The sequence below is a fragment of the Mus caroli genome, unplaced genomic scaffold (genome assembly GCF_978045245.1).
Source record: "Mus caroli unplaced genomic scaffold, Mus_caroli_1 scaffold_7, whole genome shotgun sequence".
Lineage (NCBI taxonomy): Eukaryota > Metazoa > Chordata > Mammalia > Rodentia > Muridae > Mus > Mus caroli.
In genome coordinates, this window is record NW_028227262.1 from 83432222 (window position 1) to 83444141 (window position 11920).

Sequence of the window (11920 nt, forward strand, 5' to 3'; positions counted from 1 at the left end):
AACAGCAGAAACCAAGTTTCCAGATACCTTCTCAGTCTGCCTCATGTATAAAACTCAGGCTCAAGCTTCCTAGAGCTGCTACCACTAGGTCTAGGTCTACCACAGTCTACCTTGTTACCAGAAGCAGAAAACAGCTTTCAAAGTAACCTTTTACTATATCTAAAGGAACTTGCTTTCAGTAACTGCTCTCAGCCACTAGTGTCTCATAGTCAATAACTGGATAGAGGGGAAAAAAGTGTCAAGTTTATGAAAGGTCAGAGGATACAGACGATTAAGTTGTGAGGCTCTAGGAAAGTGTTTGAGGGTCAAAGAAGGTGTCGTAAGGTTGGCAAATGCCAGTTATGAAGGTTGGAGGATGTAAAAGCTCATATGATGATAAGAAAGTGATATAAGGCATATAAAAGGAATGAAAAAATGCTTCAGCTTCCCCTTGCTAGGCGACTGTTGTATTACGCCTCCAAAAGCTCAGAATTTTAACATTTATCAATGGAGTTCTGAAAATTACTAGTCTAACTCTGGTAAAGCTTCCAGTATATGACCCATTATCACAATCACAACCTCAAGATCTTTTCTCTTTTATTAACCCTTAACATAATTTTTAATTGTTCAAAAAACTCATACAGGGATTGATTGGGTGTTTTTTGTTTGTTTGATTGGTTGGTTGGTTTTCTATTTGTTTTTTCCAGATAGGGTCTCTCTAGTGTCTTGGAACTCACTGGTAGACCAGCCTAGCCGGCAGAGAAAAGGTGTGCTCCACTAAGGGCTGGGTTTTTACTTCTCTGTAAGGAGATACAATTTTTCAAAAATGTAGTCAATTCCCCAGGTTTTATGTCTTTCTCCAAAAGCATCGACCCCTTCAAGGCATTGCATGCTGCATTTTGTACCAAATAACCTTTTAAGTTCAGCATCTGGAACATAAAATGGTGGTCCTGCGTGTTTTGTTGGAGCCTAAGAAAGGACAACCACGAGGTACTGAAATGCTTTGCTCAGTAGCGACAGTATTATATCTGAATAGCGATCATGATCACCTGGATTGATAGCTACTGATGCTCCTCTATCCCAGATCCTGTCAAACTTGCCGACATTTGCTCTGGGAAGATCAAAATGCTCTAGCAGTATAAAGAAATGCTCCCTGAAGAACTCTTAAATGCTTTTGCACCAGCAATTTCGGTGAGCGGTTCTTCTGTGTATGAAAGATTCTGTTCTGAGAAAAATTCCCGAATCCCAATATCACTGATTTCTACACCAACTACAGTATGGCCCCAGTCTGCGAACCATTTCATCTCAATGGCTTTTCCACAGAGGGGGAAAAACACTCCCAGTCTGCTCTGGCCCTTAAGAAATGTATCCAAACACTTCTGTAATAGCTGATACCCTTGCTCCTGACGGAATACCATGTCTCGGGTCACCCACTTGTCTTGCCAGTCTTCCACGGTTAGTACTCAGATCGTTTTTACCTCAGCATCAGGGTGCTCTTTCATATCAAGTGAAATGCTACTATCCATGGTTTGTAGACAATTTTTGTCTCTGAGGTTGGTGTCTTCAGTGCCAGGTAGCTGCGGCCAGCTGCTCGCTTCTCACACCCTAGCCACCAACCTCAAGATCTTAAATTTCCTTTGGTTACCTTCTAAGCATAGACTTAAAAGTGCTTCTCATTATGCTAAATTTATACACTTCCAGGCTTCTGGATAGAGGGGAAAAGTTCCTCTTTCACAATCTGCAGGCTGAATAATCAAGTGATTTTTTTTTCTTTTTGCTCCGCAGGTTTCTGTCTTCCCTGAGCTCACCTTAAAGAGTGTTCCATCCTTTTAACCTAAAACTTTCTCAAGCTTCTGCTATGACTCAAATGTGTGAAAAGGGGGATTTTGGTACAAATTACAAGCAATGTCTAAAACTTATCTCCTTTTGTACACTTAAAAAGGGAATCAACTTGTCTCCACCTCTCATGGGTCACATAAGTATCCCTGTCAATCAACAGCCTAAAGTTCTTCACCTATTAACTATTCCAGAGGGTGGGAGTCCTCCTGTTCTTTCTCTGGTTTTGGGACTCTTCTCCCCCACCTGCTTTAAACTAGTCACATTTACTGATTTTTTTTTATTATTGTTCACAGTAATGACTGTGTGCAAGCAGTAGGGGCTAATACTAATTCCTGAAAAGGGAATTTAGAAAATGGAAGAAAAGGAATTATTTGTGTTCCTTGATCTTTAGGTGGAGGAGGCAAGAGAAGTGTGAGCAGAAGCTAATGAATTTCCAAGGGCATTTATCACATGTAGGATACGCAAGTGTTGCTTGAGGAAGCAGTAACCATATGTTACAGAGACTACCTTAGGGGAAGCCTCCCACTCCTTCTCCAAAAGGACAAGGTATAAAGAGCAGGCAGGGCACTATGCAGACGAGGGGCTAGCTCAGGCTTAACTCCAAACACAACTGAGAAAGATCCAAGAACAGAGAGGTAGCCTCAGGTTAGGATGGTATCCTAGGCTACAGATCACAAAGAACTCTGATGCTCAGATCCACAATGTCAAGTTGCCCTATCTGCTCCCATGCTTGAGGAAGCCTGGGGTTCTCTGCTTGTCTAAAAATAAGGCACTGAAAATAATCTCAAATCCCAGGAATTTAGCATTTTCTCAGAGGAAAATTTTGAAAATTTTATGATTTTCCTTGATAAGGAATTTACACCTATGGCTTTTTTCTATGTCAGAAATTTGAACTGTCAAATGGTACTTTATTAAAGGGAAAAAAAAGATGTATGCATGAGTTTGCGTATGCATGTGTTTGTGCCACTCACAAACGTGTGTGTGTATGTGTGTGTGTGTGTGTGTGTGTGTGTGTGTGTGTGTGTAAAAGCAACAGCAATGACAATTTTACCAAACTATGGTTCATATAGTAATTTTCTTATACATCGATTCTAACTTTTCAGACATCTGGAGTAGGAAGTTTTCATTAAATTCTATGCCCTGTTTGGTTCCTCATTGCTACTACTACAGTACTTCGACGTTGGTAAACAAGACAGGAGCACTCTTCCTTTTCAGAAACCAGGACTAATTCTCATGGTATGACTATAAAAATAAAGCTCTAATACTCAAAGATATACTTACCACTTGATTTGCATGTTTCTAGCTGTGTGACTTCCACAGGTTAACCAGCCTATGTATATCTTACATTCAACTATAATATCCCACTGTCAGAAAAAAAAAATCTCTTGTTCCACATCTTACCATCAGCAAGCACAAACTATGTAGTGCATGAAAACATTAGTGAGTTGACATTATGATCTACAAACCAACAGAGAAAATATAATTAAAATTAAAGAAACCTCAAGCTCTTCCGGTCAGAAAAGCACCTGGGTAGCGAGGGCGCAGGGTCGGCTGACACTCGCCAGCTACCCACAACACCCACCACAGGATCTTAAGACTTCTGGTGAGTGGAACACAGCTTCTGCTCCAAACCAATTGCACGCGGGACCTGAGACTGCATTAGTTAGGGAAGCAGAAACCGGCCAGAGTAGGGCCACAGGCCTCATCCTGCCGGATCAGCACTTGGGTAGCTAGAGCGCAGGGTCAGCTGACACCCGCCAGCTACCCACGACCCCCGCCACAGGATTTTGAGACTGCTGGTGAGTGGAACACAGCTTCTGCTCCAGTCCAATCACGCGGGACCTGAGACTGCTCTGGTTGGGGAGAGAGAAATCCGGCCTACATAGGGCCACAAGCCTCTTCCGGTCAGAAAAGCACCTGGGAAGCGAGGGCGCAGGGTCGGCTGACACTCGCCAGCTACCCACAACACCGGCCACAGGATCTTAAGACTTCTGGAGAGTGGAACACAGCTTCTGCTCCAATCCAGTTGCGCGCGGGACCTGAGACTGCATTAGTTAGGGAAGCAGAAACCGGCCTGAGTAGGACCACAGGCCTCTTCCGGCTGGACCAGCACTGGGGTACGCCCAGCCACCCACGACCCCCGCCACAGGATTTTGAGACTTCTGGTGAGTGGAACACAGCTTCTGCTCCAATCTTTAAACAGTGACAACGACAACAACTAACCCCAGAGATTACCAGATGGCGAAAGGTAAACGTAATAATCTTACTAACAGAAACCAAGACCACTCACCATCATCAGAACCCAGCACTCCCACTTCGCCCAGTCCAGGGCACCCCAACACACCGGAAAAGATAGACACGGATCTAAAAGCATATCTCCTGATGATGGTAGAGGACTTCAAGAAGGACTTTAATAACACACTTAAAGAAATACAAAGGAACACTGGTAAACAGGTAGAAAACAATAAAGAGGAAGCACAAAAATTTTTTAAAGAATTGCAGGAGAACACTGCTAAAGAGTTACAAATCCTTAACGAAAAACAGGATAACCTAATCAAACAGGTAGAAGTCCTTAATGAAAAACAGGAAAACACATCCAAACAGATGATGGAAATGAACAAAACCATACTAGACCTAAAAAGGGAAGTAGACACAATAAAGAAAACCCAAAATGAGGCAACACTGGAGATAGAAACCCTAGGAAAGAAATCTGGAACCATAGATACGAGCATCAGCAACAGAATACAAGAGATGGAAGAGAGAATCTCAGGTGCAGAAGATTCCATAGAGAACATCGGGACAACAATCAAGGAAAATGTAAAATGCAAAAAGATCCTAACTCAAAACATCCAAGAAATACAGGAAACAATGAGAAGACCAAACCTACGGATAATAGGAGTGGATGAGAATGAAGATTTTCAACTCAAAGGACCAGCAAACATCTTCAACAAAATTATAGAAGAAAACTTCCCAAATCTAAAGAAAGAGATGCCCATGAACATACAAGAAGCCTATAGAACTCCAAATAGACTGGACCAGAAAAGAAATACCTCCCGACACATAATAATCAAAACAATAAATGCTCTAAATAAAGATAGAATACTAAAAGCAGTAAGAGAAAAAGGCCAAGTAACATATAAAGGCAAGCCTATCAGAATTACACCAGATTTTTCACCAGAGACTATGAAAGCCAGAAGATCCTGGACGGATGTTATACAGACAATAAAAGAACACAAACTCCAGCCCAGGCTACTATACCCAGCCAAACTCTCAATTAACATAGATGGAGAAACCAAAGTATTCCACGACAAAACCAAATTCACACATTATCTCTCCACGAATCCAGCCCTTCAAAGGATAATAACAGAAAAAAACCAATACAAGGACAGAAACCACGCCCTAGAAACAACAAGAAGGTAATCCCTCAACAAACCTAAAGGAAGACAGCCACAAGAACAGAATGCCAACTTTAACAACAAAAATAACAGGAAACAACAATTACTTTTCCTTAATATCTCTTAATATCAATGGACTCAACTCCCCGATAAAAAGACATAGACTAACAAACTGGCTACACAAACAAGACCCAACATTTTGCTGCTTACAGGAAACTCATCTCAGAGAAAAAGATAGACACTACCTCAGAATGAAAGGCTGGAAAACAATTTTCCAAGCAAATGGTATGAAGAAACAAGCTGGAGTAGCCATTCTAATATCTGATAAGATTGACTTCCAACCCAAAGTCATTAAAAAAGACAGGGAGGGACACTTCATACTCATCAAAGATAAAATCCTCCAAGAGGAACTATCAATCCTGAATATCTATGCTCCAAATACAAAGGCAGCCACATTCATTAAAGAAACTTTAGTAAATCTCAAAGAACACATTGCACCTCATACAATAATAGTGGGAGACTTCAACCCACCACTTTCACCAATGGACAGCATGGAAACAGAAACTAAACAGGGACACAGAGAAACTAAGAGAAATTATGAATCAAATGGATCTGGCAGATATCTACAGAACATTCTATCCTAAAACAAAAGGATATACCTTCTTCTCAGCACCTCATGGTACCTTCTCCAAAATTGACCACATAATTGGTCACAAAGCAGGCCTCAACAGATACAAAAATATTGAAATTGTCCCATGCATCCTATCAGATCACCATGGACTAAGGCTGATCTTCAATAACAAAATAAATAATAGAAAGCCAACCTTCACGTGGAAACTGAACAACACTCTTCTCAATGATACCTTGGTCAAGGAAGGAATAAAGAAAAAAATTAAGGACTTTTTAGAGTTCAATGAAAATGAAGCCACAACATACCCAAACTTATGGGACACAATGAAAGCATTTCTAAGAGGAAAACTCATAGCTCTGAGTGCCTCCAAAAGGAAACTAGAGAGAGCACACATTAGCAGCTTGACAACATACCTAAAAGCACTAGAACAAAAGGAAGCAAATTCACCCAAGAGGAGTAGACGGCAGGAAATAATCAAACTCAGGGGCGAAATCAACCAAGTGGACACAAGAAAAACTATTCAAAGAATCAACCAATCAAGGAGCTGGTTCTTTGAGAAAATCAACAAAATAGATAAACCCTTAGCCAGACTCACTAGAGGGCACAGGGAAAGCATCCTAATTAACAAAATCAGAAATGAAAAAGGAGACATAACAACAGATCCTGAAGACATCCAAAACACCATCAGATCCTTCTACCAAAGGCTATACTCAACAAAACTGGAGAACCTGGATGAAATGGAGAAGTTCCTAGACAGATACCAGATACCAAAGTTGAATCAAGATCAGGTTAATGATCTAAACAGCCCTATATCCCCCAAAGAAATAGAAGCAGTCATTAATAGTCTCCCAACTAAAAAAAGCCCAGGACCAGATGGGTTTAGTGCAGAGTTCTATCAGACCTTCAAAGAAGATCTAATCCCAGTTCTTCACAAACTATTCCACAAAATAGAAACAGAAGGTACTCTATCCAACTCCTTCTATGAAGCCACAATTACTCTGATACCTAAACCACAAAAAGACCCAACAAAGATAGAAAACTTCAGACCAATATCCCTTATGAATATTGATGCAAAAATCCTCAATAAAGTTCTTGCTAACCGAATCCAAGAACACATCAAAACAATCATCCATCCTGACCAAGTAGGTTTCATCCCAGGGATGCAGGGATGGTTCAATATATGGAAATCCATCAACGTAATCCAGTATATAAACCAACTCAAAGACAAAAACCACATGGTCATCTCGTTAGATGCGGAAAAAGCATTTGACAAGATCCAACACCCATTCATGATAAAAGTCTTGGAAAGATCAGGAATTCAAGGCCCATACCTAAACATGATAAAAGCAATCTACAGCAAACCAGTAGCCAACATCAAAGTAAATGGTGAGAAGCTTGAAGCAATCCCTCTAAAATCAGGGACTAGACAAGGCTGTCCACTTTCTCCATACCTATTAAACATTGTACTTGAAGTCCTAGCCAGAGCAATTCGACAACAAAAGGAGATCAAAGGGATACAAATTGGAAAAGATGAAGTCAAAATATCACTCTTTGCAGATGATATGATAGTATATATAAGTGACCCTAAAAATTCCACCAGAGAACTCCTAAGCCTGATAAACAGCTTCGGTGAAGTAGCTGGATATAAAATTGACTCAAACAAATCAATGGCCCTTCTCTACACAAAGAATAAACAGGCTGAGAAAGAAATTAGGGAAACAACACCCTTCTCAATAGTCACAAATAATATTAAATATCTTGGCGTGACTCTAACTAAGGAAGTGAAAGATCTGTATAATAAGAATTTCAAGTCTCTGAAGAAAGAAATTATAGAAGATCTCAGAAGATGGAAAGATCTCCCATGCTCATGGATTGGCAGGATCAACATTGTAAAAATGGCTATCTTGCCAAAAGCAATCTACAGATTCAATGCAATCCCCATCAAAATTCCAAATCAACTCTTCAACGAATTAGAAAGTGCAATCTGCAAATTCATCTGGAATAACAAAAAACCTAGGATAGCAAAAACTCTTCTCAAGGATAAAAGAACCTCTGGTGGAATCACCATGCCGGACCTAAAGCTCTACTACAGAGCAATTGTGATAAAAACTGCATGGTACTGGTATAGTGACAGACAAATAGACCAATGGAATAGAATTGAAGACCCAGAAATGAACCCACACACCTACGGTCACTTGATCTTCGACAAGGGAGCTAAAAATATCCAGTGGAAGAAAGACAGCATTTTCAACAAATGGTGCTGGCACAACTGGTTGTTAACATGTAGAAGAATGCGAATCGATCCATTGCTATCTCCTTGTACTAAGGTCAAGTCTAAGTGGATCAAGGAACTTCACATAAAACCAGAGACACTGAAACTTATAGAGGAGAAAGTGGTGAAAAGCCTTGAAGATTTGGGCACAGGGGAAAAATTCCTGAATAGAACAGTAATGGCTTGTGCTGTAAGATCGAGAATTGACAAGTGGGACCTCATGAAACTACAAAGCTTCTGCAAGGCTAAAGACACCATCAATAAGACAAAAAAACCACCAACAGATTGGGAAAGGATCTTCACCTATCCTAAATCAGATAAGGGACTAATATCCAATATATATAAAGAACTCAAGAAGGTGGACTCCAGAAAGTCAAATAACCCCATTAAAAAATGGGGCTCAGAACTGAACAAAGAATTCTCACCTGAGGAATACCGAATGGCAGAGAAGCACCTGAAAAAATGTTCAACATCCTTAATCACCAGGGAAATGCAAATCAAAACAACCCTAAGATTCCACCTCACACCAGTCAGAATGGCTAGGATCAAAAATTCAGGTGACAGCAGATGCTGGCGAGGATGTGGAGAAAGAGGAATGCTCCTCCATTGTTGGTGGGATTGCAAGCTTGTACAACCACTCTGGAAATCAGTCTGGCGGTTCCTCAGAAAATTGGACATAGTACTACCGGAGGATCCAGCAATACCTCTCCTGGGCATATATCCAGAAGATGTCCCAACCGGTAAAAAGGACACATGCTCTACTATGTTCATAGCAGCCCTATTTATAATAGCCAGAAGCTGGAAAGAACCCAGATGTCCCTCAACAGAGGAATGGATACAGAAATTATGGTACATTTACACAATGGAGTACTACTCAGCTATTAAAAAGAATGAATTTATAAAATTCCTAGCCAAATGGATGGACCTGGAGGGCATCATCTTGAGTGAAGTAACACAATCACAAAAGAACTCACACAATATGTATTCACTGATAAGTGGATATTAGCCCAAAACTTAGGATACCCAAGATATAAGATACAATTTGCTAAACGCATGAAACTCAAGAAGAATGAAGACCAAAGTGTGGACACTGTGCACCTTCTTAGAATTGGGAACAAAACACCCAGGGAAGGAGTTACAGAGACAAAGTTCGTAACTTGATGAAAGGATGGACCATTTAGAGACTGCTGTATCCAGGGATCCATCCCATAATCAGCTTCTAAACGCTGACACCATTGCATACACTAGCAAGATTTTGCTGAAAGGACCCAAATATAGCTGTCTCTTGTGAGACGATGCCGGGGCCTAGCAAACACAGGAGTGGATGTTCACAGTCAGCTATTGGATGTATCACAGGGCTCCCAATGGAGAAGCTAGAGAAAGTACCCAAGGAGCTAAAGGGATCTGCAACCCTATTGTTGGAACAACATGATGTACTAACCAGAACCCCGGAGCTCTTGTCTCTAGCTGCATATGTATCGAAAGATGACCTAGTAGGCCATCAATGGAAAGAGAGGCCCACTGGACTTGCAAACTTTATATGCCCCAATATAGGGGAATGCCAGGGCCAAAAGAGTTGGAATGGGTGGGTAGGGAAGTGGGGGGCGCTATGGGGGACTTTTGGGATAGCATCGGAAATGTAATTGAGGAAAATATGTAATAAAAATATTAAAAAAAAATAAAAAAATAAAGAAACCTCAAAACTATGGTAAAACATAGCTGTGTGCCACCCATGAAATTTAGTTTCTTTGCTTTCCGAATACATGTTACTAGATCCAATGCAACATTTACTTATTCTGGAAGGGACAACTTTCATGTCACCATTAAAATTCATTTCATAAAGTCCTATGTTCAGATCTGCCCTTACTGGAACACGTGGTCTGAAAAAAATAGTTGAATTCAATGCTTCTAAGCACTTCTGCCCCAGCAGAGCAGAGCATCCTGTCACTTAATATGACATTTTACACAAACATACATACCATACATGTACCTAAGTATACATTAACTCATGGATGGTGTCTATATGCAGGTAGAAGAATGACTTCTCAGAGATTTCTTCATCCTAGTTCCTGAAATCCATCACTGCATTGTGTGAGTGACTCTGTGGCTATGAAGAAGATCTTGAGGCAGGGAGACAATTCTGAAAATATCTGATTGCTTTCAATGCTACCACAAGAGACTTTTACCACATCTGGAGAGATGAGTGTTGGAGTCAGAGATGATACAAGACTAAAAAGCTGAGGAGAGAAGTGGGTGTTTGGACGAGCTGCTATGTGTGATTTGATGACAGAGAAAGTCAATTAGGAGATACTGGTAGCTGCTAGCATCTGGGAAAGTCAGGAAACTCAGTCTCTTAAAGTTTCCAGAGAGAACACCATTTTGTTTGTCCCTTGATTGTGATATTTTAATTCACAATGTGTATGATACATTTATAAAAGAGTAGGGTAGTAGGGAACCTTGATGCCTCCTATGACTTCAGTCCTCTAGAAATATAGAAATCAGCCCAACGCCATCTCCTTTTCCCGTATCACAGAAAGCAAACATAGGGATGGGGCGGGCCAGAGCGGGGTGGGGCGATGTCTCTTTGGCTTAGGTTAAGTAATGAAGTTTCTATATTCTCAGTCTTGGGGATAAATATCAAAGGAAGTATTTCACCTAAAGGCCTCAAAGATTGGATAAAGTACAGGGAGTTGCTGGGCAGTGAGAGAGCTGATGCCACTCTAATCAATTCTGTATTCTGACACATATTCTCCTGAGCAACATCGAAATCAATGTTACAGACAAGTCAGAAAGGGGCTGAACGCAGCCAAGAGCTATCATCAAAACACAAACCACAGCAAGAACTGTGAACTACACTTTTCCTTATGGAATAGACTCACAAAAAAAGAGGGATGTAAAATGATGTGCAATGATAAAGTATCCATCATGCCCTGTAATTAGTGAGGAATTGGTTGTGAAGCATTTCTGCTAGACAACCCAGTAGAGGCAGCGATTACAAGAGTTAATTTATACTGACAAGTTATGAGGAGGCTTTTCTGACTGTGCCTGACCAGATGAGTGGAGCCTTCCATGGGAAAACAACTGTCAGGTAAGCAAGCTGCCAGGAGTCTGTGAAGGAGCCCTCCCCGTCCCTCTTCCCACAGGCTTGGAAATTGGGTAGAAAACAGATATTATAACAAGAAATTACAACAAGAGTTAGACACTGCTTCTTCAGAAGCAAGTATGACAATAAAAGTTGACACATTAATACAAGTTAAATCAAATTTGGATGTTGTCAAAGTTTACATATTAATCCAAGTTAAACGGAGCTTATTATGAATGAACACATAACTGCACCAAATGTTCCAGGCACTGTTCAAAAGCCTCCTGTACCTCGCTAACTGTGCTGACTCCTGTTATTCTCCTCAGAGAGGATTATACAGAATCTCAGTGCCAAGCTAGCATTCAAAGGGCACACGGAGAGACTGGAGCAGCCCTAATCACAAAACCTTTGCTGTAAACACACACCATTGAGTCTCAAGAAGCCTAGTATTAAAAGGCTTGTTCTTTTGCTTCCTACTCCTTTGTAATTTTCCGTTTTACTGTTACATGTAGTATGCCTAATGTTCTTGAAACCAAGTTCTCTGTGCAAAATCCCACACCATCTTCATGACATGAGCATGTTGCTCTCAGCTGTTTGCATAACTGCAAAATGGCAGTTACCACATTTCCAATGCAGTAGCATAGTTGTAATGGTTAGATAGGATGATGATAAAAACAGATTTTTTAGCATGATTTAAGTTCACATTCTTTTTTTTTTCTTTT

The 11920-nt window shown here is 40.6% G+C and overlaps 1 pseudogene; it reads right to left on the reverse strand.

Annotated features, from left to right (window-relative positions):
• Window positions 1–771: 771 nt before the first annotated feature.
• On the reverse strand, window positions 772–1505 carry LOC110297079 (thiopurine S-methyltransferase pseudogene; annotated as a pseudogene).
• Window positions 1506–11920: the final 10415 nt, after the last annotated feature.